At 46.1% G+C, this 27,521-nt stretch overlaps 1 long non-coding RNA gene across 1 annotated transcript in view; it reads right to left on the reverse strand.

The window, feature by feature from the left end:
• LOC137373593 (uncharacterized) overlaps positions 1-19,311 on the reverse strand; it is a 34,651-nt gene extending 15,340 nt beyond the window's left edge. The window contains exons 1-2 of the long non-coding RNA XR_010975653.1: positions 19,225-19,311; positions 12,724-12,792 (exon numbers count right to left, since the gene is read on the reverse strand). This is a non-coding gene — a long non-coding RNA (uncharacterized lncRNA). The remainder of the gene's footprint in view (positions 1-12,723; positions 12,793-19,224) is intronic.
• Positions 19,312-27,521: the final 8,210 nt, after the last annotated feature.

Genomic DNA, 27,521 nt, shown 5'->3' on the forward strand with positions numbered 1-27,521 from the left:
GTGGGAGAGGTGCTAGGAAAATGTATTTAATTGTTTTGAATAAATTCAAACTCGCTCTTTCTTTTAAAATTCAGATGAAATGTAAGGGCTCGAAGCCCTTTGAAAATGGAGTCGCCACATGCACAATGGCACCTGATGCCGTTGCCGGGGACGCACCGCCTGACCCTTCCAGTCATCGGGTTGGGGGGACGGTTCGCCCTGGTCATGTAAATGAGCCGCTGCATTTAATATCACAGCGGCTCCGTGAAGTAAAGCTCGTGCATGCAGGCCGCCATTTTTTTTTACGGCCGCAGAAAGATAGAATTCAGCACTTTATCTTGTTTGAATTTCTCAGGCCTGGTAATTTGAAAAGGGGCTGATCTTCGCACTACTTAATTAAACAATTCTCTTCATTGCTTTTGCATCCCTCATTGGCCTTGCTCCGCTCCCCACTCCTCTAACCCTACAACCAGCCGAGATCTCTGTGCCGTCCAATTCTGACCTCTGGCGCAGTCCCAGTTTGCTTTGTCCCACCTTTGGTGACCATGCCTTCAGCTGCCTGGACCCTGAGCTCTGGAATTCCCTCCCTAACCCCCTCCGCCTCTCTACCTCTCTCTTCTCCCTTAGGAAGCTCTTTAAAACCTAATTCTTTGACCAAGCCTTTGGTCACCTGTCCTGATATCTCCTTATGTGGCTCAGTGTCGATTGTCTGATAATTGCTCCTGTGGAGCACCTTGGGATGTTTTACTACGTTAAAGGCACTATATAAATGCAAGCTATTGCTGCCTCATTGGTGGATAAATCCTAAATCAGAAGGCCAAGATCGGTGACTTGAGATCAATGTGTATATTAATGGGAATAGAAATTTAAACTTTGTATGTCACCCACAAGCTGTATGCTGGCCCAGGGAGACGACAAAGCTTGTGACAGCCCAACCTCCAGAAGAAGGCAGGAAGGAAAATAACCTGACAAGGAAAGCAATGGGAGTTTGATTGATATTGGCCGGAGCTTTGTGTGACTTGGTTGGGATGCGGGGGCTGAACTGGAAGCTCCGCCCTCTGTTTGGTCAGCCAGCGCAAGATCGCTCTGCAATCAACAGCCAGAAGGTGGGATTGCTGAGCATGCAGTTTCCGGTGACAGCCGTGTTGTCACCTAACACGGAGGGAAGTGCCAGCAGCATGTTTAAAGCATGCCAGCACTGAGCCCTTTATCAAACAGTGGCCAGCAGGAAGCCTGAGACCAGTGACCACCACCTTCAGCAAGCAACCAGAGCCCCATCGGCCTCCAGCCATGAAACCCCCATCAGCCTGCACGATGCCTGTGCCACCCGGGCCCTGCCTCTATAACGGGAGCAGCCTTCCAGTGGGTGCTGAAACCCAACCCAGCCCAACCCCCTCTCAGGCCCCTCTCCAGTGAGACCCCTAACAGGAGGAATCAGTCCTCAAGGGAATCTCGACCCCCAAATAAATGGTTGTCCTGCTCCTTCCTTGCAATGAAAGTTAAATGCCTCGCTGCACGGCTGCCAAGTTCAGGAACACCAACAGTTGCTGCCCCATTGCCACCCTTTAAAAGCTGCCGAGGCTCTTACCCCATTCCACCACCCCCTCCCCCACCCGCTCCCGATTACGCGACTCAAAAAGCTCGGAGGAGCCTGTAAAATTAGTTTCAATTGCCTCCTTAATCATCTAAATTACCTTTTAATTGCTCATTTTCAAAACACAAGCGGAGTCCCACTTGTGAAATTGCATCCCGGTGTGATGACGTTGGGGTCCCAACCCATTCCCCCTCCCCCACCCACACTGGCCTCCATCGCCATTCTCTTAATCCTGATAAAATTGTTTTTGTTAGGGAAGTAGAATTTTATAGAAACATTTCTCAGGAGATTTAATGGCCTGTGTAGAATTGATGGTGGGGCAGGTTGAATATTTTCTCTCGACTATTTCTGTTGCCTTCCTTTGCTTGCTGATGTTTCGCTGTCTCGATTTTCTCTGCTAGTTTCCTCATTATTTCACTCACTTCCCCCCAAACCCCCTCCCCCCCACCCCTGGCCGGTTCTTAAACTGTTTTACTGTCATTGAGTTCTGGTCCCCAGAGGCAGAGTCGACACTGAAACAAAACGGCCACTGGAATTGCTACCAATCATGGGGTCAGTTTTGCAATTGTCACCGATTATGTGCTCACACAAGTTGCTTCGCTGCACTGGTATTTCCACTGGGTGGAGAAGCTGGGGATTGACCTGGCTAAAGCCACTTCAGCTCAACCCATGACACCATTCAGTGACAGGCGAATGCAATGCTCCACAGAGAAGCCTTGTAAATAGATTAACCTAAGGGTACCTATCGGCAAAGGTACTTAAGGGCGGCTTAGCACTCTTAACTCTGAGTCAGAAGTTTATGGGGTTCAAGCCCCATTCCAGAGACTTGAACACAAAAGCTAACCTGACAGAGTGCTTCGCTGTCAGAGGTGAGCCTTTCGGATGAAATGTTAAACCGAGGCCCTGTCTGACCTCTCAGGTTGATATAAAAGATCTCAAAGCATTATTTCAAACAAAGGCAGTGGAATTATCCCTGGTGCCCTGGACAATGTTTATGCTTCAACCAACATCACGAAGAAACAGATTATCTGGTCATTATCTCATTGGTGTTTGTGGGAGCTTGCTGTGTGCAAATTGGCTGCTGCATTTCCTGCATTACAACAGTGACTACATTTCAGAAGGATTGGCTGAAAAGCACATTGGAATGTCCTGAGATTGTGAAAAGCACTATGTAAATGCCAGGTCTTTCTTTCCTTTGTATTTCAAGGGAGTCTAGAAATTAAGGGACATTAGGCCCAATTGTTGGCCCACTTACTGCTTTTTAAAAAATTCATTCATGGGATTTTTGGGCGTCGCTGGCCAGGCCAGCATTTATTGCCCATCCCTAATTGCCCTTGAGAAGGTGGTAGTGAGCTGTGCTGATTACAGTCAGGAAGCTCAGCAAGGATCAGGGATTGAACCTGGGACCTTCTCATTATGTATCCTGATTCTACAGTGGGCATTGTAGCTACCAGACGAGCCATCGCCTTAATGTTGCACTACAGAATTATTTTTGATAAGTCACCAGCTTCACTCAATGGGTCTTTCATTATAATAAACTATCAGAATTTGAATATCAGGCTCTTATCTAGAAAAGAGAACACTGAGGGGTGACCTGCTGGATGTCTTTAAGATTATGAAGGGATTTGTTAGGGGAGACATCGAGAAGGTCCCTTTTATGGGAGAGAGTCCACAACTAAGGGCCATAAATATACAATAGTCACCAATAAATCCAAGAAAGAATTCAGGAGAAACCTCTTTATGCATGGAATGGTGAGTATCTGGTGAGTAATCATCTATACTCCAACACTCTGTTCCCCACCTGAAGCTAAAGACCAGTTCTACGAGGAACTCCGTAATATCATTAGTAGCATTCCCCAATACTGAACACCTGTTCCGGCTGGGGGACTTTAATGCCAGGGTTGGGGCCGACCATGACTCATGGCCCTCCTGCCTTGGGCGCGATGGCATTGGAAGGATGAATGAGAATGGACAGAGACTGCTTGAGTTGTGTACCTATCACAATCTCTGCATCACCAACTCGTTCTTTCACACTGAACCCTGTCACCAGGTTTCTTGGAGGCACCCAAGATCACGTCATTGGCACCAGCTGGACCTCATCGTCTCAAGGCGAACCACTTTAAACAGCGTTCAAATCACACGCAGCTTCCACAGTGCGGACTGCGACACCGACCACTCCCTGGTGTGCAGCAAGTTTAGACTCAAACCAAAGAAGCTGCATCACTCCAAGCAGAAGGGCCGCTCGCGCATCAACACTTGCAGAATTTCTCATCCACAGCTGTTACATAAGTTTCTAAATTCACTTGAAAAAGCCCTTCAAAACACTCCTACTGGGGATGCAGAGACCAAGTGGGCCCACATCAGAGACGCCATCTATGACTCAGCAATGACCACCTATGGCAAACATGTGAAAAGGAATGCAGACTGGTTTCAATCTCACTTTGAAGAGCTGGAACCTGTTATAGCCGCTAAGCGCATTGCACTGTTGAACTACAAGAAAGCCCCCAGCGAGTTAACATCCGTAGCACTTCAAGCAGCCAGAAGCGCTGCACAAAGAACAGACAGGCGTTGCACAAATGACTACTGGCAACACCTAAGCAGTCATATTCAGCTGGCCTCCGACACCAGAAACATCAGAGGAATGTATGATGGCATTAAGAGAGCTTTTGGGCCAACCATCAAGATCGACCCCCTTCAAATCTAAATCAGGGGACGCAATCACTGACCAACGCAAGCAAATGGACCGCTGGGTGCAGCACTACCTAGAACTGTACTCCAGGGAGAATGTTGTCACTAAGACCGCCCTCAATGCAGCCCAGTCTCTGCCAGTCACGGATGAGCTGGACGTACAGCCAACAAAATCGTAACTCAGTGATGCCATTGATTCTCCAGCCAGTGGAAAAGCCCCTGGGAAGGACGGCATTACCCCTGAAATAATCAAGAGTGCCAAGTCTGCTATACTTTCAGCACTTTATGAACTGCTTTGCCTGTGCTGGGACGAGGGAGCAGTACCACAGGACATGCGCGATGCCAATATCATCACCCTCTATAAAAACAAGGGTGATCACGGTGACTGCAACAACTACCGTGGAATCTCCCTGCTCAGCATAGTGGGGAATGTCTTCGCTCGAGTCGCTTTAAACAGACTCCAGAAGCCGGCCGAGCACGTCTACCCTGAGGCACAGTGTGGCTTTCAAGCAGAGAGATCCACCATTGACATGCTGTTCTCCCTTTGCCAGCTACAGGAGAAATGACGCAAACAACAGATGCCCCTCTACGTTGCTTTCATTGATCTCACCAGAGCCTTTGACCTCGTCAGCAGACGTGGTCTCTTCAGACTACTAGCAAAGATCGGATATCCACTAAATAACATCACCTCATTCCATGACAATATGAAAGGCACAATTCCGCATAGCGGCGCCTCATCAGACCCCTTTCCTATCCTGAGTAGCGTGAAACAGGGCTGTGTTCTCACACCTACACTGTTTGGGATCTTCTTCTCACTGCTGCTCTCACATGTGTTCAAGTCTTCAGAAGAAGGAATTTTCCTCCACACAAGATCAGGTGGCAGGTTGTTCAATCTTGCCCATCTAAGAGCGAAGACCAAAGTATGGAAAGTCCTCATCAGGAAACTCCTCTTTGCTGACGATGCTGCATTAACATCTCACACTGAAGAGTGTCTGCAGAGACTCATCGACAGGTTTGCGGCTGCCTGCAACGAATTTGGCCTAATCATCAGCCTCAAGAAAATTAACATCATGGGACAGGACGTCAGAAATGCTCCATCCATCAATATCGGTGACCATGCTCTGGAAGTGGTTCAAGAGTTAATCTACCTAGGCTCAACTATCACCAGTAACCTGTCTCTCGATGCATAAATCAACAAGCACATGGGAAAGGCTTCCACTGCTATGTCCAGACTGGCCAAGAGAGTGTGGTGAAATGGCGCACTGACACAGAAAACAAAAGTCCGAGTGTATTAAGCCTGTGTCCTCAGTACCTTGCTCTATGGCAGCGAGGCCTGGACAATGTATGTCAGTCAAGAGCGACGTCTCAATTCCTTCCATCTTCGCTGCCTCCGGAGAATCCTTGGCATCAGGTGGCAGGACCGTATCTCCAACGCAGAAGTCCTCGAGGTGGCCAACATCCCCAGCTTATACACACTACTAAGCCAGCGGCGCCTGAGATGGCTTGGCCATGTGAGCCGCATGGAAGATGGCAGGATCCCCAAGGACGCATTGTACAGCGAGCTCGTCACTGGTACCAGACCCACCGGCCGTTCATGTCTCTGCTTTAAAGACGTCTGCAAACGCGACATGAAGTCCTGTGACATTGACCAAAAGTCCTGGCGGTCAGTTGCCAGTGATCGCCAGAGCTGGCGGGCAGCCATAAAGTCGGGGCTAAAGAGTGGCGAGTCGAAGAGACTTAGCAGTTGGCAGGAAAAAAGACAGAAGTGCAAGGGGAGAGCCAACTGTGTAACAGCCCCGACAACCAATTTTATCTGCAGCGCCTGTGGAAGAGCCTGTCACTCTAGAATTGGCCTTTATAGCCACTCCAGGTGCTGCTCCACAAACCACTGACCACCTCCAAGCACTTAACCATCGTCTCTCGAGACAAGGAGGCCAAAGAAGAAGGTGAGTATCTGGAACTCGCTACCACAAGGGGGAGTTAAGGGAAAACTAAAAAGGGATAGAAGATAGGCTGATGGTTAGATGAAGTCGGGTGGGAGGAGGCTTGTGTGGAGCATAAACTATGGAATGGGCATATTGGGCCAAATGGCCTGTTTCTGTGCTGTAAATTCTATAATATTCTATGGGATAATTAGGCGTGAGTAACATGATATCCTTCAGAGTGCTTGCACTTCCCTCTTCTGCCAGATAATGTTACTGCAGGTCTTTGGCGACTAAAATGGAAAAACTGTCAAGCAGTTTATGCCCAAAATAGAGGCCCCGAAAATATACAGAGCAGCCAATTTCAGCATGAGTGCGGAGACTTGAGGCCCTGAGTGCAGCTGCAGTTCGCCAAGTCCAGGGGAGGTCTCATGATTTGGATGGCAATAGCAAGCTGGTCTGGTGCCCCCCAAAAGACCAGCCCAAAAGGTATGGCTACCGTACCTTGGTCCGGGTGGAGCATTGGGTCTCCCCTAAAGGCCTCCCTGCAGCCCTCATTTATATGGGGTCCAAAATTTAAAGACAAATGATTCATAAACATTTCCAGACTCTTTAATTTGAGGGTCTGGGGCATCATCCTGGTTTGGAAACCTAGTCAGGTTGTCTTTGGCCATATTTCTGGGGGTTTCATCACATGACCTGCCCTGCCCAGTCAAATGGCTTCCCCCCATCCCCCCGCCAATAATTTTATGATAACTAATAAACAGAGGTTTTGTAGGAAAGTGAAACAATCGCACCATTTTTTCGAAGCCCCGATGGTTTTTCTGCCAGAGATGCTCGTAACCAATGTCATTAATTCCTGGAGACTCCAGAACAATCCGGAACATCCCACCTGGAATGGGCAGGCTGTCTTATGAGAAAAGATTGGACAGGCTTAGGCTTGTATCCGCTGGAATTTCGAAGAGTAAGAGGCGACTTGATTGAAACATATAAGATTCTGAGGGGTCTTGACAGGGTGGATGTCGAAAGGATGTTTCCCCTTGTGGGAGAATCTAGAACTAGGGGTCACTGTTTAAAAATTAGAATTAGAATTAGAACATTACAGCGCAGTACAGGCCCTTCGGCCCTCGATGTTGCGCCGACCTGTGAAACCATCTGACCTACACTATTCCATTTTCATCCATATGTCTATCCAATGACCACTTAAATGCCCTTAAAGTTGGCGAGTCTACTACTGTTGCAGGCAGGGTGTTCCACGCCCCTACTACTCTCTGAGTAAAGAAACTACCTCTGACATCTGTCCTATATCTATCACCCCTCAACTTAAAGCTATGTCCCCTCGTGTTTGCCATCCTCATCCGAGGAAAAAGACTCTCACTATCCACCCTATCTAACCCTCTGATTATCTTAAAAGCAAAATACTGCGGATGCTGGAAATCTGAAACAAAAACAAGAAATGCTGGATTCACTCAGCAGGTCTGGCAGCATCTGTGGAAAGAGAAGCAGAGTTAACGTTTCGGGTCAGTGACCCTTCTTCGGAACAGTTCCGAAGAAGGGTCACTGACCCGAAACGTTAACTCTGCTTCTCTTTCCACAGATGCTGCCAGACCTGCTGAGTGAATCCAGCATTTCTTGTTTTTGCCTCTGATTATCTTATATGTCTCTATTAAGTCACCTCTCCTCCTCCTTCTCTCCAACGAAAACAACCTCAAGTCCCTCAGCCTTTCCTTGTAAGACCTTCCCTCCATACCAGGCAACATCCTAGTAAATCTCCTCTGCTCCCTTTCCAAAACTTCCACATCCTTCCTATAATGCGGTGACCAGAACTGCACGCAAAACTCCAGGTGCGGCCTCACCAGAGTTTTGTACAGCTGCAGCATGACCTCATGGCTCTGAAACTCGATCCCCCTACTAATAAAAGCTAACACACCATATACCTTCTTAACAGCCCTATTAACCTGGGTAGCAACTTTCAGGGATTTATGTACCTGGACACCAAGATATCTCTGTTCATCTACACTACCAAGAATCTTCCCATTAGCCCAGTAATAAGAGGTCGCCCACTTAAGACAGAGATGAGGAGAAATTCTTTCTCTCAGAGGGTTGTGAGTCTTTGGAATTCTCTTCCTCAAAAGGCGGTGGAAGCAGAATCTTTGAATATTTTTCAGGCAGAGGTAGATAGATTCTTGATAAGCAAGGGGGTGAAAGGTTATCGGGGGTAGGTGGAAATGTGGAGTACTCTGTTCAGCCATGAACTTATTGAATGGCGGAGCAGGCTCGGAGTGGTCTACTCCTGCTCCTAATTCGTATGTTCGTAATCCCCAGGTGCTGCCAAAAATAGGCCAGGTCTGCTTGGGAGCCAATGTTCTCTCGCTTGCCCTGCCCACAGCCTGAGAAACATAGGAAATAGGAGCAGGAGTAGGCCATTCGACCCCTCAAGCCCACTCCGCCGTTCAACCAGATCATGGCTGATCTCCTACCTCAACACCATTTTCCTTGATATCTTTAATATCTAGAAATCTATCGATCTCTATCTTGAACATACTCAATGACTGAGCCTTCACAGCCCTCTGGGGTACAGATTTTCAAAGATTCACCACCCTCTGAATGAAGAAATTCCTCCTCATCTCAGTCCTAAATGCCCTACTTCTTATTCTGAGACTGTGTCCCCTGATTCTAGATCCCCCCCAGCCAGGGGAAACATCCCTTGCTGCAAAATCCTTGTCGAGCCCTGTAAGAATTTTATACGCTTCAATGAGATCACCTCTCATTCTTCTAAACTCTAGAGAATACAGGCCCAGTCTCCTCAATCTCTCCTCATAGGACAATCCTGCCAACAGAGAGGTCAGTGACTAGATTTAAAGTGATCGGTAGAAACATTAGAGGGGAGATGAGGAAAACCTTTTTTACCCAGAGGGTAGTGGGGGTCTGTAACTGCCTGAAAGGGTAGTTGAGGCAGAAACCCTCAACTCATTTAAAAGTAGTCTGAATATGCACGTTAAGTGCTGTAATCTTCAGGGCTACGGACAAATTGGTGGAAGGTGGGATTAGAATAAATGGGTGGATCATTTTACAGCTGGCACAGACACAATGGGCCAAGTGGCCTCTTTCTATGCCATAAACTTTCTATGATTCTACAGGTGCATTGTCAGACAGAATTTTACATTGAGCTACAGAACCTGACATCAAGCTACATAAGGAGATGTTAGGACAGATAACCAAAAGCTTGGTCAAACAGATAGGCTTTAAGGAAAGTCTTGAAGGAAGAGAGAGAGGTACAGAGGTTTAGGGAGTGAATTCGGAACTTAGGTCCTTGGGCAGCTGAAGGCATAGCCACCGGTAGTGGAGTGTTGGAAATCAGGAATGACCAAGAAGCCATAATTTAAGGAGCGCCGAGATCTCGGAGGGTTGTAGAGCTGGAGGAGATTACAGAGATAGGGAGGGGCAAGGGCATGGAGGGATTGAAAAACATGGATGAGAATTTTAAAATTGAGACGTTGTTGGACCAGGCTGTAAGCCAGTGAGCACAGGGGTGATGGATGAACGGGACTTGGAACAAGACAATGATAACATTTTATGATTAGGACCATGATAGACCTCATTCTATCATATGTTCATCATTTTTTCTGACATTTTAGAGAGCCTGTGCACAGATTGTTAAACCCAATAAACTGCTTTCGGATGACTGGTGTCAGCGTTACAAATTTCAGCTGTGTTTTAGATGTTTTCTCAGATTACTGTCTCCAGCCTCTCCCATAAGAAGATTCTCGTCCCTCACACTTGGTGGAGTGGGCTGGGGGGTGGGGGGGGGGAATGGTTTTTACTTTTGGTACCCAACATCCAGATATATAACTCTATAGGCTGAAGGCGATGGAGCAATAAAACCTCTTTGTTATCTGATGTGGATAATATGATCCTCGCAATTGGGATACCGACTGCTGGATTGCTCTGGAGTCTCCAGGAATTAAAGATAAATCTCAAGGACACTGCTGTGAGAAAACCAGAGAAAAATCATGGGGGAGAAAGGCTGTTTGGTGACATGTAATGACAAGTCTGTTTGCTTTCCCATTGGTGTTAGAAGGCCATAAGAGTGATTGTGTCAGGTGACTGATGGCGGGAGGTCATGTGACAATTTCCAGGAATATATCCAACCACAGTTGGTAACCCTAATTCTCACACATTCCCTTGTGCGTGTTCCTCCACTCTTCCACACATGGAACAGATGAAAACTCCAGTGAGACAAGGTTAAAGTAAAGAAATTTGATTTATTTTTCAGAGTGCACATGGCTGAATAGAGCAGCAATTCCCTACTTTTGATTTTTTATTCTAGAAGTGATATAAAAAGCAGGGAACATGCAATACATTCTCTCAGTTAGCAGACAGAATGTTAATTTCTGTAAAATATTTCTATCAGGTCCTTCAGCTGTGGTTCCACCGGCTATGTTTTAAATTCCAGCATAGACCCTGGGATTAACTTTAACCCACCCCCCCAAAAATAGGTGAGTTGGGGCCGTTTGTGATGTAAACTTTTTAGTAACCTCAAGACCAACCTGCTTCCAACCTGCCCCCTTCTGGGTTCATTGGAGGCAGGACAAGGGGCGGGCAGCTAGCCCACTCCCAGGAGGCGGGTTGGCTATATAGATATTATAATGAGATTGGGAACCTCATATTTAACCTGCATTACAGGTTTAACCCTGACCAGCCAAGTGTTGCAGGCCTCAGAAAACCCGACAGCTCAAGAGAAGGGAAAGTAAGTGACTTTACAGCACTGCTTGTGGGTCAGGAGGAGCAGGAGTGCTTCCCCAAGCCCAACAAGATTATCTGACTCCCAGCCATTGCCGCCCCCCCCAATCCAAAGACCCCTCCTGCCACTGAACCCTCACCCCTCCCCTATCATCACACTCCCAATAGTAGCTACATGCTCCCTACCTGCTCCTATGGTCTGCTCCAGAGGGCTCATTGCCCTACTGGGAGCAAAGCCTGTCAATCAGGCTAACTTCTAAGTGGGGATCCTGTTGGAACCAAAACTCCACAGTATGGGGGGAATTCCGGACTTCCTTTCCACTCCCCCACAGCTCATCAATATCAGGACCCGTCTACCTCCCCTGCCAGCCATTTGTTGAAATTGCTCTTTGTTTTCTTGTCATGTAGCCATTTCATGAACTATAACTTATTAATAGGCCTCAGGCTTTTCCGTGACCATGGTAACAAGTGCCGTGCCTGCAACACAGCAGGGGAGGGAATCTATTCTGAATGAAAGCCAATGATCAAATTGCCATCTGTTTGTGAGTAAACAGCTCGTAGTCAGTCATCTGTTTCTGTTACTCCATCTGAATATGACAGAGGATACATGTTACGTTACCATTCTGTTTTATTGCCCATGACTGTTTTATTTATATCACCAATACTAATCTGCCTCTTATGGCATTATACAAGAGCAGTCAACCCTAGCCTTGAACCTAAGAACGTGAAAACTTCATCTGTGCCAGACCTGACTTCCACTTGAACTTCCTTGACTTTTTTATGCGCTGGTTTGGTTGATTTGAGGTAAATTGTGCTGGAGAAAACCAGCACAACCTATTGGAAACTATCTTGTAAACTTGTAAACTGAGACTGCACTGATATTATTGTGTGCTCAACATAAAAATTACATCAGTTTTAGATGAAATCCTAGGGCAGATTCTCAATTTGCCAATTAGTCAATCGATTCGGTAAATGACTCTCATCGCTTGACATTAGAAAAGAATATTTTAAAAATATCTGTTTACATAATGTCTTGGGTTAGATTTTGCAGTCAGCAGTGACACAATGATGCTAGCTGCTGACCCTGAAGAAAGCTGCCCGCAAAGATCGAGCAGACAGGTCAAAAACCAGGGAGAATAGATTTAAAGTAAGGAGATGAGGAAACAGTTTTTTCCACCCAGAGGGTGGCAGGGACCTGGAACTCACTGCCTGAAAAGGACGTAGAGGTAAAAATTCCCACCACATTTAACGCCTACGTGAAGAGCTGTGGCCTGCGGGGTTACAGACCTAGTGCAAGAAGGTGGGTAGCTCATGGGATGTGGGTGTTGCTGGCAAAGCCAGCCTGTGCCTAATTACCCCTGAAAATGTGAGACAACTTCTTGAACCTCTGCAGTTGTGTGGTGTAAGTACACCAAGGGAGGGTTTTTTTTAAATAGATTTTTGTACGGGTTTGGTACAGCTGAGAGGCTGCTTGGCAATTTCAGGAGGCAGTTGCGAATCAACCACATACCAGATCAGGTAAGGACGGCAGATTTCCTTCCTTAAAGGATATAGAAACATAGAAAGATGGGCCAAATGGCCTCCTTCTGTGTCATACATTTTCTATGATTTCTGAAAGTGTGAGCTGGTGTATTTTGGTGGGAGGCTTGGGCAAGTCTTGGAAAATGAAGCTTGAAGAGATTTAGTGGTATATTCACAAATCATCAAAAATAGCAACACAGGTTAACAAAGCAGCACACGGGGGTTTTTTTTCTAAACAAATAGAATTCAAAAGCAGGAAACTTACATTAAACTTACATAGAACTTTGGGTAGACCACACTTAAGCGTATTATGCACAGTCTGGACTCCAAATTGCGAAAAAGGATCTGGGGGAACAAGTAAGGGTGCAAAGAAGGTTTACAAGGATGATAGCAGAACTGAAAAGGCTGTTTTCTCCAGAAAAGAGACTGAGAGGTGACTTCATCGAGGTCTTTAAAATTATGAAGGGAATTGATAAGGGGAGACAGAGATGTTTCCATTTGTGAGGGCGCCCAGAATTAAGAGCCATAAATATACAACAGTGACGACTAAATGCAATGAGGAATCGAGGTGAAATGTCTTCACCCAGAGAGTGATTAGAATGTGGATCTCGCTATCACAAGGAGAGGCTGAGGCAAATATCAGATGCATTTAAGGGACAGCTAGGTGAGTCTATGAGGGAGAAAGGAATAGATGGATATGCTGTTGCTGTATGATAGTGTAAGATGAAGGAGGTTGGGTGGAGACTTTTTTATTTTTTTTTATTTTAGAGATACAGCACTGAAACAGGCCCTTCGGCCCACCGAGTCTATGCCGACCAACAACCACCCATTTCTACTAATCCTACATTAATCCCATATTCCCTACCACATCCCCACCATTCTCCTACCACCTACTAGGGGCAATTTACAATGGCCAATTTACCTATCAACCTGCAAGTCTTTGGCTGTGGGAGGAAACTGGAGCACCCAGCAGAAACCCACGTGGTCACAGGGAGAACTTGCAAACTCCGCACAGGCAGTACCCAGAACCGAACCTGGGTCCCTGGAGCTGTGAGGCTGCGGTGCTAACCACTGCCCCACTGTGCAGCATCAATGACCTGTTTCTATGCTGTAAAGTTCTGTAATTCTATTTCGGCAAACATGGTAGGCACTTTGCACACAATAAGGTCTCCACAAACAGCAGTGAGATAACTAGTTGATCTGCTTTTGATGGAGTGTTGGTTGAGGACGGAATGTTGGTCAGGACACCACTCCCTACTCTTGATCCGGTAGTTATTTTAGAATTTACTCATGGAAGGTGAGTGTTGCTGGCAAAGCCAGCATTTATTACCTGTACCTAATTATCCCTGAAAAGGTGGAGGTGAGGCACCTTCTTGAACTGCTGCAGTCATATGGTGAAAGTACCCCGACAGTGCCCTTGGGGAGGGAGTTATTGCAGATTTTTGTCCAGGTTTGGTACAACTGAGTGCCTTGTTATGCCATTTCAGAGGGCAGTTAATCAACCCTATTGCAGTGGGTCTGGAGTCACGTATAGGCCAGACTGGATAAGGACGGCAGATTTCCTTCCCTCAAGGACATCGAAACATAGAAAGAAACATACAAAAATTTATGGCACAGAAGGAGGCCATTCAGCCCATTGTGTCTGTGCTGGCCAATAAATAACTATCCAGCCTCATTCCATTTTCTAGCTCTTGGTCCATAGCCCTGTAGGTGACAGCACTTCAAGTGCATATCCAAGTATTTTTTTTTAATGGCGAGGAGGGTTTCTGCCTTTACCACCCTCTCAGGCAGTGAATTCCAGACCCCTAGCACCCTCTGGGTGAAAAAACTGACTCATTATCTCCTCACTAATCCTTCCACCAATTAAGCTAAATCTATGTCCTCTGGTTATTGACCTCTCTGCTAGGGGAAATAGGTTTTTCCTCTCCACTCCAACTAGGCCACTCATAATTTTATACACCTCACTTAAATCTCCCCTCAGCTTCCTCTGTTCAAAAGAAAACAAACACAGCCTATTCAATCTTTCCTCACAACTAAAATTCTCTATTCCAGGCAGCATCCTCATAAATCTCCTATGAATCCTCTCTAGTGTGATCACATCCTTCCTGAAATGTAGTGACCAGAACTGATCTCAGTATTCCAGCTGCAACCTAACTGGTGTTTTATACAGTTCTAGCATAAACTCCCTGCTTTTATATTCTATGCTTCAACCTAAAGGAAAGTATCTGGGATGCCTTCATGATCACCTCATCTACCTGTCCTTCTACCTTCAGGGATCTGTGTACGTGCACTCCAAGGTCCCTCTGTTCTTCTATACTTCTCAGTATCCTACCATTTATTGTGTATTCCCTTGCCTTGTTTGCCCTCCCCAAATGCATTACCTCTCACCTCTCTAAGTTGAATTCCAATTTCTACTTTTCTGCCCATCTGACCAGTCCATTGATATCTTCCTGCAGTCTACAGCTTTCTCCCTTACTATCAACCACATGGCCAACTTTTGCATCATCTGCAAACTTCTTAACTATACCCCTACATTTAAGTCTAAATCATTGATATATACCACAAAAAGCAAGGAATCTAGTCCTGAGCCCTGCAGAACCCCACTGGAAACAGCCTTCCAGTCACAAAAACACCCATCGACCATTACCCTTTGCTTCCTGCCACTGGGCCAATTTTGGATCCAACTTGTCACTTTCCGTTGGAGCCATGGGCTTTTGCTTTTCTGACCAGTCTGCCATACTCTTGCCATCTGGATTCAAGTCTGTACTCTGGCCTGCGCCTTCTCTCCATGCATTCGTGAACCAGATGGGTTTTTATAACAATCTGGTAGTTTAATGATCATTACTGATACTAGCTTTTCATTGTAGATTATTTCAGATTTATTTTATGAATTGAATTTAAAGTCCCCAGCTGCCATGGTAGCATTTGAACTCATGGGCTTCGGCACCCTGACGTCAAGACCAAATGGGGATGGGGGTCCCAAGCCCACACTTGCCGGGAGCGAGACCGGCGGAACAATCTTCCTGGAGATGGCCTCCTAATTGGCCACCTCCATGCTTAGTGTCCTGTTAAGGAAGGCAGGTGGGCTCTTGATACGGGAGGTCCAATCAGAGGGCTGGCAGCTCTGGAGCCTCAGTAGCCCTACCAGGTGGCACTGCTGAGGCAAGTTAGGGTCTGCGAGGGCATCTTAACTCCATTATTAAGGAAGAAATAGCAGGACATTTAGAAAAGCTTAACGCAAACAAATAGAGTCAACATGGTGTTGTGAAAGGGAAATCAAATTTGCTAGAGTTCTTTGAGGATAAAACAAGCAGAGTTGATAAAGGGGAACTGGTAGATGTAGTGTATTTAGATTTCCAGAAGGCATTTGATAAGGTGCCACATAAAAGATTATTGTACAAGATAGGAGCTCACGATATTGGGGTTAAGCATGGATTGAGGATTGGTTAACTCACAGAAGATGGAGAGTTGGGATTAATGGGTCTTTTTCAGGTTGGAAAGACATAACTAGTGGAGTGCCACAAGGATCAGTCCTCGGGCCTCAATTATTTACTATCCATATTAATGACTTGGAGGAGGGGGCAGAGTGTAATATATCCAAATTTGCTGACGATACAAAAATAGGTGGGAGGGCATGTTGTGATGAGGACATAAGGAATCTGCAAGGGGATATAGATAGGTTGAGTGAATGGGCAAAAACTTGGCAGATGGAGTTTAATGTAGGAAAGTGTGAGGTCATGCACTTTGGTAGGAAGAATCAAAAGGCAGACTATTATTTAAATGGAGAGAGACTTCAAAAAAGTGCAGCACAGAGGGATCTGAGTGTTCTTGTGCATGAAACACTAAAAGTTAGCATGCAGGTGCAGCAAGTAATTAGGAAGGCAAATGGGATTTTGGCCTTTATTGCTCGGGGGTTGGAGTTTAAAAATAGGGAAGTCTTGTTACAATGGTACAGCGTGTCGGTGAGGCTGCACCTGGAGTACTGTGTACAGTCTTGATCCTCGTATTTAAGAAAGGATATACTGGCATTGGAGGCAGTTCAGAGGAGATTCACTAGGCTGATTCCTGGGATGATGGGGTTGACTTATCAAGAACGGCTAAACAGGTTAGGCCTTTATTCATTAGAGTTTAGAAGAATGAGGAGTGATCTTATCGAAACAGACAAGATTCTGAGGGGGCTTGACAGGGTAGATGTTGAGAAGATGTTTCCACTAGTGGGGGTATCTTGAACTACGGGACATAGTTACAGAATAAGGGGACACTCATTTAAAACTGAGATGCGAAGGAATTTCTTCTGTCAGAGGGTAGTGAGTGTCTGGAATTCTCTACCCCAGAGTGTTGTGGAGGCTAGATCACTGAAAGTATTTAAAGAGGAGGTAGATAAATTTTTGAAGTATCGGGGAGTTGAGGGCTATGAGGAGCTGGCATGAAAGAGGAGATGAGGTCTGGGGAAGATCAGCCATGATCTTATTGAATGGTAGGGCAGGCTTGAGGGGCCGAATGGCCTACTGCTGCTCCTATTTCTTATGTTCTTAACATGGAGATGCCCTTGCTGGGCTGCACATCATGCAATTAAAAAATACAGCATCTAGACCGGTAAGTCAGGCGGTTTGGAGGGAAAAACCCTCCAATGGATTGATCTTGGCTGCACCTTTCGCTTCTTATAAGCACAGGCCTACTTACTGTCATGGAGCCTCCTGCTCTGTCGGCCTTCCATCGAGCTGGCGGCTTCCGCAAGCGGTGAGGGGCGGCTCTACTACTGGCAAAATGGCGGAGAGGCTGCAAAATTGCCCCTAATTGAGGCCTGAACAGTGTATAATTAGATGGAATGAGCAGCTGACCCACTTCCCACGTGTCCCGGGAAAGATCCAAGGTGGCAGGAATGTGTCTGGGAGCTGTCCTGGCTCAGCTCCGTGCTGTTTTCCAGCCGCCCCCCCCCCCTCATTTCCTTCCAGCCTGCTATCGTGGGGGTGTGAAAATTCAGCCCCATGTCTCTGGATCATTAGTCAACGCCTCTTGGTTACTCATCCAGTAGCATAACTACTATGGTACTGGACCCATGCCACACGATCTTTGAATAACCCTGAAATATCAAGTCAGGTCCTTGGTTTTAAGTCTCATGTGAAAGACGACACATCCAATAACACAGTTTCTCAAGAACTTGCTTTTTTATCTTACAGATTGTGTGTCATTTTCGAAGCTACGCAGCACCTGTTTATCAGCGCTAGAGGTTTCCAGCTACAGCACTGTAGCGGTTTACCAACACCCTCTCCCACAGGCACTAATTGCCATCTGCTTGTTGACTGTTGATAAATGACTCATGAGATAATGCGTTGTGGATCCAGCACCGACAGAGATTGGCAGCTGTGAGTAGCGTGATGCTAATGTTGATGAGAGGTTTGTGACCTAGACCTACCTTATCCTTGGGATGTTTTTTAAAATTTTTAACTGATCTCTGTTAAAGGCAGCAGATGTTAGAACAGACTGCAGGAAAGGATTAAAAAATATATACTTGATCAAAGTCAAGATAATAGGCCGAATTTTACAGGGCCTTTGGGGACAGGCTGGGAGGCGGGAAGGCCGGCAAAGTGGTGTGGGACGGTGGTGGGTGGCGTGCCCAATGCCTTACTGCCACCGTGGCATTTTGCCAGCGGAGGGAAGGGTGGCAGGCAGTGCGTCTGGAGCCCAAATGAGCCACTTAAGTGGCCAATTAAGGGCCTGCCCCTACTGCGGCGGGCCCTCCGCTGTGTGGGGAGACCGCAAAGTGAACCCTGGCAGCTACCCCACAGGCTCTGGTGGGAGGACGCCCTTCTCGTTGGGCACTCTTTGGCCCACGTAGAGCCCCCCCCAATCAGTATCAATGCCCACCAACTTCCCTCAGCGAAACCGCAACCCCCCCCCCCCCCCCACACCTCACACCTTCCCTCACTGGGGCCTGACTGACTGACCCCGGTGCTACCCCAGTCCCCACTTACTTGGTTGTGAGGTTCCCCAGCCATCACTCCCGGTGGCTTCCTGAGGCTGCTTGGGCCGGCAGCTCTTGGTGGAAGTGGGGAAGGCAGCAGCAGCAGCCACTTAATTGGCTGCCTCCCGTAAAATGTAGTCCCAGCTCCGGCCACCAGGGGGTTGCTTTCTCCCCTCCCTCAACACTTCCAGCCCTGCCACCTTGGTAAAATCCTAGCTAATATGTCTATCATCGTTCAGTGGGTAGCACTCTGGTCTCTGAGGCAGAATGTTTTGGGGTCAAGTACCCAATCCAGCTACTTGAGCTCAAAATCTAGACTGATACTCCCAGTGCAGTACTGCAGGTCCTGCTGCAGTATCAGAGGTGCTATCTTTCAGACGAGTTGCTAAACTAAGGCCTGCGCTCTCAGGTTGATATAAAAGATCCTACAACGCTATTTTGAGGAAGAGCAGGCGAGGTCTCCCTGGTGTCTTGGCCAGTGCTTATCCCTCAACCAACATCACTAAAGATGTTAGTCTTCTGATTCTTTAACCCACAGTTGTTTGTGGGATCTTGCTGTGCGCAATTTGCTGCCGTGTTTCCTACTTTCCAACAGTGACCGCAGCTCATTGGCTTTGGGGCATCTTGAGGTCGTGAAAGGTGCTTTTAAAAATGTAAGTTCTTTATCAATGTAACGATATACTGACGGGAGGTCTTTGTGTGGAATTGTTGAAACAAATCCATAATTTTACATTCTGGGTGTAGGGGTAAAGGTCAATAACTGGGTCACAGACAGGGGCATCCGTTAGTTCAATGTTACACAACCAGCTCACCCTCCTTCACTGTTGGTGATCATCTATCCTAACTGCAGTGTGAGATTTGACATCTACCCCTGGACCGTTTCTGGCTCTTCAAAGCTCTCCTGCCTTCAGTTGCGAAGTCTGCGAAAAGATGTCACCAATAAACCAAAAGAAAAAACACCAATTTTCTCCTTGAATATCTGGGGTGGTTCCGTGACCTGATATCATCTGGGAACTGGCCCATTTTTGGAATAGCTGTGAGATGGATTTTCCCTCCAGGGGCGGGAAGCAGAGGTCAGGACTGTTTCCAGGTCCCACATCCGCCCCGGAGGTGGGGGGAAACAGTCACTCACTGTGATTTTCCCTGGGGCTGCCAATTAATGGCCAGAGAGCAGGGTCAGCATCCAATTAAGGACGGTGGGTGGGCTCTCAAAGCTGAAGGACCAATCAGAGGCCTTCCAGCTTGAAAGCAGCAGCAGACTGCAATGGAAGGTAAGTAAAAGAGAGGGTGCTTCAAGATGGAGGTGTCCTCTCTCCAACTTTTTAAAATTGTTAACTAAAAATTAGAGTCAGCAGCTAGGCCACCACTGCTCCTGCACCCAGGCAGGCAGGGAAGGCCTCTAGGCCTGTTGGAGCATAGCCCCCCGACCCCAGTCTGCCACTGGAAGATGCCTCCAGGCACCTAACCTGGCCCCTGCCACCTGCAGGAACCTGGAGACCGATTGGAAAATCCTGTAATTAGTCTCAATATGTCTCTTGGAATAGTACAGCACGGAAGGAGGCCATTCAGCCTGTGTCATAGAGAGATACAGTACCGAAACAGGCCCTTCGGCCCACCGAGTCTGTGCCGACCATCAACCACCCATTTATACAAATCCTACATTAATCCCATTTTTCCCCTCTCACATCCCCACCTTCCCTCAATTCTCCTACCACCTACCTACACTAGGGGCAATTTATTTACAATGGCCAATTTACCTATCAACCTGCAAGTCTTTGGCATGTGGGAGGAAATCCACGCGGTCACAGGGAGAACTTGCAAACTCCGCACAGGCGGCACCCAGAATCAAACCCGGGTCGCTGGAGCTGTGAGGCTGAATATGAATAGGATGGGAATAGAGGGATACGGTCCCTGGAAGTGCAGAAGGTTTTAGTTTAGGCAGGCATCAAGATCGGCGCAGGCTTGGAGGGCCGAATGGCCTGTTCCTGTGCTGTACTGTTCTTTGTTCTTTGGCTCTTTGAACAAGCTATTCAATTATTCTCCCTCCCCCTGCCCTTTCCCCATCAAGTATTTATCCAATTCCCTTTGTAAAGTTATTATTGAATCTGCTTTCAGGCAGTGCATTCCAGACACATCTCTGCTATTTGCTTCAACTACTCCCTGAGGTAGCGGGCTCCATATTCTCACCACTTTGTGCAGAAGGAAGTTTCTCCTGAATTCCTTAATGGATTTGTTAGTGACTCTCTTATATTTATGAGCCCCAGTTGTGGATAAGTTTACCAAGACCCAGAGGTGGAGTTATATGCTGTAGCCAAGATACAGTTACATTCCTAGTGCTTCTAACTGGAGGTCAATATTTACAGCCTCAATGACTTAAGCTGTGATTAATTATGTATAAATGTTAAGTACATTAGATATTGAAACGAGGAGACTGTGGCAGCAAAACAAGAGGACTCAGATTGCTTGTGTGAAAGGGCTGATTGGATGCAATTTCATGGTGACCTTAGTTTTTTTTCTCTCAATGCCAAAAAAGTGCATCCCTATAGCTTCAGGTTGGAATATTACCCTTGCTCATGTCTCAATGCCAATGGTCTTTCCAACTGCACTTAGCAAAAGATCTCTTTGGAGAATATCCTTTATTCCCCCAGGTTTACTAGAATGATGCCAGGGATGAGGGTCTTCACTTATGTGGAGAGAGACTGGAGAAGCTGGGCTTGTCCTCCATAGAGCAGAGTTAAAGGGAGATTTAATAGAGGTGTTCATAATTATGAGAGGCTTTGATGAGTAAATAAAGAGAAACTGTTTCCACTGGCAGGAGGGTCAGTAACCAGAGGACACAGATTTAAGATAATGGTCCAAAGGATTAGACAAGGAGAAGTTGTAATGATCTGGAACGCTTGAAAGGACAATGGGAGCAGATTCAATAGGAGTCTTCAAAAAGGAATTCGAGAAATACACGAAAAAGGAAAAAATTGCAGAGTCATAGGGAGAGACCGGGGGATGGCGGGACTAATTAGATAGCGTTTTCAAAGAACCTGCACAGGCACGATGGGCCGAATGACCTCCTTCTGTAAGATTCTATCAAACCCTAATGGACAACCTTCCCAGTGCTTGCCTAATTTGAATTTTCTCCACTAGCTTAAATAACCTGCAGTCTGAATGGTTACATTCTGGTGCCCTTAAGGTTTCTAACATGGAAAGGTTGGTTCATTTGCTTTTCATGAGGTAGTTTAGTTTCTAGGCATCACCAGTCTGCAATAATCTACCAACAGAAACAGCAGAAATACAGACAATCAAAACACTTTTTAAAATCTTCATCTTTTGTCGCATTTCTCAAAAGGAAAAATTCAATTAGATTAGTCAAGCATGATCTGCCTTTTACAAATCCATGCTGACTCTCCTTAATTAACTCAAACCTCTCCAAGTGCCTATTGATTTTTTCCCCTGATTATTGTTTCTAAAACCTTACCCACCACTGATGTTAAACTAACTGGCCTGTAGTTGCTAGGACTGTCCTTACATCCTTTCTTGAATAAGGGAGTCACATTTGCCACTCTCCAATCCTCTGGCACCTCTCCCGAATCCAGGAAAGATTGGCTGTATAAAACGCTAGTTAGGCCACAGCTGGAGTACTGTGTACAGTTTTAGGCACCACACTATAGGAAGGATGTGATTGCACTGGAGAGGGTGCAGAGGAGATTCACCAGGATGTTTTTATTTTTATTTTATTTAGAGATACAGCACTGAAACAGGCCCTTCGGCCCACTGAGTCTGTGCTGACCAACAACCACTCATTTATACTAATCCTACGTTAACCCCATATTCCCTACCACATTCCCACCACCTACCTACACTAGGGGCAATTTATAATGGCCAATTTACCTATCAACCTGCAAGTCTTTGGCTGTGGGAGGAAACCGGAGCACCCAGCAGAAACTCATGCAGTCACAGGGAGAACTTGCAAACTCCGCACAGGCAGTACCCAGGACTGAACCCAGGTCGCTGGAGCTGTGAGGCTGCGGTGCTAACCACTGCACCACTGTGCCTGGAGTAATTCAGCTATGAAGAGAGACTGGATAGGCTAGGGTTGTTTTCCTTAGAGCAGAGAAGGCTGAGGGGGGACCTGATTGAAGGCATAGATCGGGTAGATAGGAAGAAACATTTTCCCTTAGTGGAGGTATCAATAACCAGGGATCATACATTTAAGGTAAGGCCCGATGGGCCTGTTTCTGTGCTGTTTAACACTATGACTCTTAAGATTATGGCAAGCCCTTCTGCTATATCTACCCCCACTTCCTTTAGCAACCTGGGATCTACCTAAGCATAGCCAGTCTTTCCAGTACCTACTCACTCTCAATTCTTACCCTATCCGTTGCTTCTACTTTCTCCGCTTGTACTGATATTTTGTCAGATGCCTCTTCCTTAGTAAATACAAATACAAAGTACTCATTAAGCCTCTAAGCATATGTTACTCTCTTTGTTCCTAATAGACCCCACTCCACCTCTTACTACCCGCTTACTATTTACATGCCGGTAGAAGATTTTTGGGTTCCCTTTTATGTTGATTGCCATTCTCTTCTCATATTCTCTCTTTGCCAGTCTTATTTTCCTCTTCACCTCCCCTCTCAACTTATTGTATTTGGCCTAGTTCTCACTTGAAAAATTCACCTGACATGCTTTATACACCTGCCTTTTCTATTTCATCATAATCTCAATCTCCTTCGTCAGCCAAGGAGCCCTATTTTTTGTTCCCCTACTTTATGCCCTTGTTGGAATGTACCTAGTCTGTATCTGAAGCATCTCTTCCTTAAAAATAACCCATGTTTCCGATACAGCTCTTCCTGTTAGTCTTTGGTTCCATTCTATCCTGACGAGACCCCTTCTCATCGCATTGAAATTAGCCATCTTCCAATGTAGATGTTCTACCTTATTTCATTCCTTGCTCTTCTCCATTACTAGTCTAAACCTTATGATACTATGATCACTCTTAGCCAAGTGCTCCCCCACAGACACTGGCCCACCTCATTTCCCAGCACCAGACCCAGCAATGCCTCCTTTCTAGTTGTGCCGATAACATGCTGATCAAAGAAGTTTTCCTGAAATCAATCCAGAAATTCCTCCCCCTTCTTTCCCTTTACTGTAAAATTATCCCAATCATTATTTGGGTACTTAAAGTCCCCCAATATCACCACTCTATAGTTCTTGTACATCTCTGTAATTTCTGTTCAGATTTGTTCCTCTACCTCTCTCTCACTATTTGGAGACCTATAGAATACCCCTAGCAGTGTGATTGTACACTTTTTGCTTCTCAACTCTAACGAAATGGATTCTGTCTTTGCCCCCTCAAGGACATCCTCTCTTTCCAACACTACAATGTCTTCCCTAATCAGTACTGCCACCTCACCTGCCTTTTTTCCTTCTGTATCCTTTCTGAACACTTAATATCCTTGTATGTTGGGAGGCAGTGGCATAGTGGTAATGTCACTGGACTAGTAATCCAGAGCCCAGGCTAATGCTCTCAGGACATGGGTTCGAATCCCACCGTGGCAGATGATGAAATTTGAATTCAAGTAATATATCTACAATGAAAAAAAAAGCTAGTCTAATGGTGACCATGAAACCCATCTAGTTCACTAATGTCCTTTAGGGAAGGAAATCTGCTGTCCTTACCTGGTCTGGCCTACATGTGACTCCAGATCCACAGCAATGTGGCTGACTCTTAAAATGCTCTCTGAAATGGCTGAGCAAGCCACTCAGTTCAAGGACAATTAGGGATGGGCAATAAATGCTGGCCTAGCCAGCAACGCCCACATCCCACAAACAAATAAAAAAAAATTAAGTGCCTAGTCTTCACAATTTTTAAGCCATTTTTCCATTACTGTCACTACATCATATTCCCACCTGGCTATTTGTGCTTCGAGCTCACCAACCTTATTCACCACACTTTGTGTGTTTATGTTCATGCATTGTAATCCTGTCTTTGCATTTCTTGTAGCCCTTCTCAATCTTCTCCAGTCTAATAGTTACTAGTGGTGTACCGCAAGGATATGTTTTGGGGCCACTGCTGTTTGTCATTTTTATAAATGACCTGGAAGAGGGTGTAGAAGGGTGGGTTAGTAAATTTGCGGATGACACGAAGGTCGGTGGAGTTGTGGATAGTGCCGAAGGATGTTGTAGGGTACAGAGGGACATAGATAGGCTGCAGAGCTGGGCTGAGAGATGGCAAATGGAGTTTAATGCGGAAAAGTGCGAGGTGATTCACTTTGGAAGGAGTAACAGGAATGCAGAGTACTGGGCTAATGGGAAGATTCTTGGTAGTGTAGATGAACAGAGAGATCTTGGTGTCCAGGTACATAAATCCCTGAAGGTTGCTACCCAGGTTAATAGGGCTGTTAAGAAGGCATATGGTGTGTTAGCTTTTATTAGTAGGGGGATCGAGTTTCGGAGCCACGAGGTCATGCTGCAGCTGTACAAAACTCTGGTGAGACCGCACCTGGAGTATTGCGTGCAGTTCTGGTCACCGCATTATAGGAAGGATGTGGAAGCTATGGAAAGGGTGCAGAGGAGATTTACTAGGATGTTGCCTGGTATGGAGGGAAGGTCTTACGAGGAAAGGCTGAGGGACTTGAGGTTGTTTTCGTTGGAGAGAAGGAGGAGGAGAGGTGACTTAATAGAGACATATAAGATAATCAGAGGGTTGGATAGGGTCGATAGTGAGAGTCTTTTTCCTCGGATGGTGATGGCAAACCCGAGGGGACATAGCTTTAAGTTGAGGGGTGATAGATATTGGACAGATGTCAGAGGTAGTTTCTTTACTCAGAGAGTAGTAGGGGCGTGGAACGCCCTGCCTGCAACAGTAGTAGACTCGCCAACTTTAAGGGCATTTAAGTGGTCATTGGATAGACATATGGATGAAAATGGAATAGGGTAGGTCAGATGGTTTCACAGGTCGGCGCAACATCGAGGGCCGAAGGGCCTGTACTGCGCAGTAATGTTCTAATTCTAATTCTAATTCTAATATGGAACTACTTCCTTCTCAAGTACTGTTGCATTATGCTCCTTATTCCTCTTTTCTACTTCTATATGCTGGTGCCCATCCTCCAATTTAGTTTAAACCCTCCCAAACCTCACTAGTGAACCTCGTGGGAGGGCAGTGGTCCCAGTCCTGTTGAGGTGCAACCCTTCCCTTTTGAATAGGTGCCTCCCGCCCCAGAACTTGTCCCAATGTCCCACAAATCTGCATCCTGCACCAAGCTTCAGGCCACGCATTGATCCTCCCTATCTGCCTATTTCTACTCTTACTAGTGCATGGCACTGGGCGCAATCCAGAGATTATTACCTTCAAGGTCCTACTTTCAGTTCATTGCTAGGGAAGATGGTGGTGTAGTGGTAATATTACTGAACTAATAATCCAACAATTCAGGCTAATGGCATGAGTTCAAATCCCACCACAGCAGATGGTGGAATTTAAATTCAATTGATTAATAGAAATGAATTAATAGAAATCTGGAATTGAAAGCTAGTCTCAGTAATGGTGCAATGAAACTATCATTGATTATCATTAAAAAAAACCCATCTAGGTTCATTAATGTTCTTTAGGGAAGTAAATCTGCTGTCCTTACCTGGTCTGGCCTTGATGTGACTCCAGACCCACAGCGATGTGGTTGACTCTTAACTGCCTTCTGAAATGGCCTTGCAAGCCACTCAGGTGTCGTAGGCAACAAATGCCGGCTTTGCCATTGACGCCCACTTCCCATGAAAGAATTTAAAAAAACCTCATCCCTCATCTTCTCCTTGCAGCCATGTAATCACCAGGGAGAGGCAACAAAAAGCAGAGAAAAAGAACCAGGGCCAAAAAGGAAAATAATAGTCTGGAAAATTCCTATCTGACTCCCACAGGCAATTGAAACACATTTAGGAGATCACATGTGTCAAGTGATAATGAGATCACCTCAAACTCTACCCCACTGGGAACACAAATGCAACTTCCTTACTCTTTCCTTATAGCTTAAATTATTGATAGCCAGAGTTATCACCATTGCTTGTCTCTATATCCTCTCGTGACAATAATATTTTTCCTATGACTGTGACCAGATCAACACACAGTGCTGCAGATGGGCCTAACAAATGCCTCATGTACCAATAAAATCCACCTCTGTATTAGTCTGACCGTGCTTTCTAAGTCACAGATTGCAAAGACAGCACAATTCTCTCAGCGTCATTCCGGTCCAGTGGATATTGAATGGTACACAGAAGAGTGACAGCCCACTGTTCTCGGAGAGTTCTAGTGTTACTGGTGACAACTTTGGGCTATTTTGAACTGTTACTATAAGTAGACAACTTGCCCCACTCTCCTAGTGTTCTAAATCAAGCACAGAATGCAGAACCGTGGCTAAATTGCTGCTTATGTTTCTCCCTAAATTACAAAAATGATGCTGGCCTTGCTTGCGGTGGCTCCGTTGGCCACATTCTGGCCTCTGTGGCAGAAGGCTGTGGGTTCAAGTCCCACTCCAGGGACTTCAGCACAAAATCCAGGCTGATGTTCCATTCCTGAGGGACTGCTGTCAGGGCTGCCACCTTTCCAATGAGATGTTAAACTGAGTCCCCAGTCTGTCCTCTCAGAGCTATAAATCCCTTTGCACTATTTTGAAGAAGAGGCGAGTACTGTCTGGTATTCTGTCCGATATTTATCCCTCAACTAATATCAGTAAAACAGGTCATTACCACATTGCTGTTTGTGGGATCTTGCTGTGTGCAAATGTGCTGCTGTGTTTCCTATGTTACAGCAGTGACTACACTTCATTTCCTGTAAAACGATTTGGGATGCTGTTAAAGGCACTATATAAATGTAAGTTCATTCCTTGTTTAGAGTGGTCATAAGTATGGTAATATGCGAGAGCCCCAATATCTCAGTAGGTAAATATACTGTATGGCATAGAATAAAGTCACATATAACCAGGAAGGTCATAAGTTTCATCTCTGTCCTGTCCCAAATAGAACCATAGAAAGGTTATGACACAGAAAGAGGCCATTCAGCCCATTCTGTCTGTGTTGGCTCAAAACACTAGCCCATTCTAATTCCACCTTCCTGCACCTGGTCCTTAGCAGG

Source organism: Heterodontus francisci, chromosome 9 (genome assembly GCF_036365525.1).
Source record: "Heterodontus francisci isolate sHetFra1 chromosome 9, sHetFra1.hap1, whole genome shotgun sequence".
In the NCBI taxonomy this organism is placed as follows: domain Eukaryota; kingdom Metazoa; phylum Chordata; class Chondrichthyes; order Heterodontiformes; family Heterodontidae; genus Heterodontus; species Heterodontus francisci.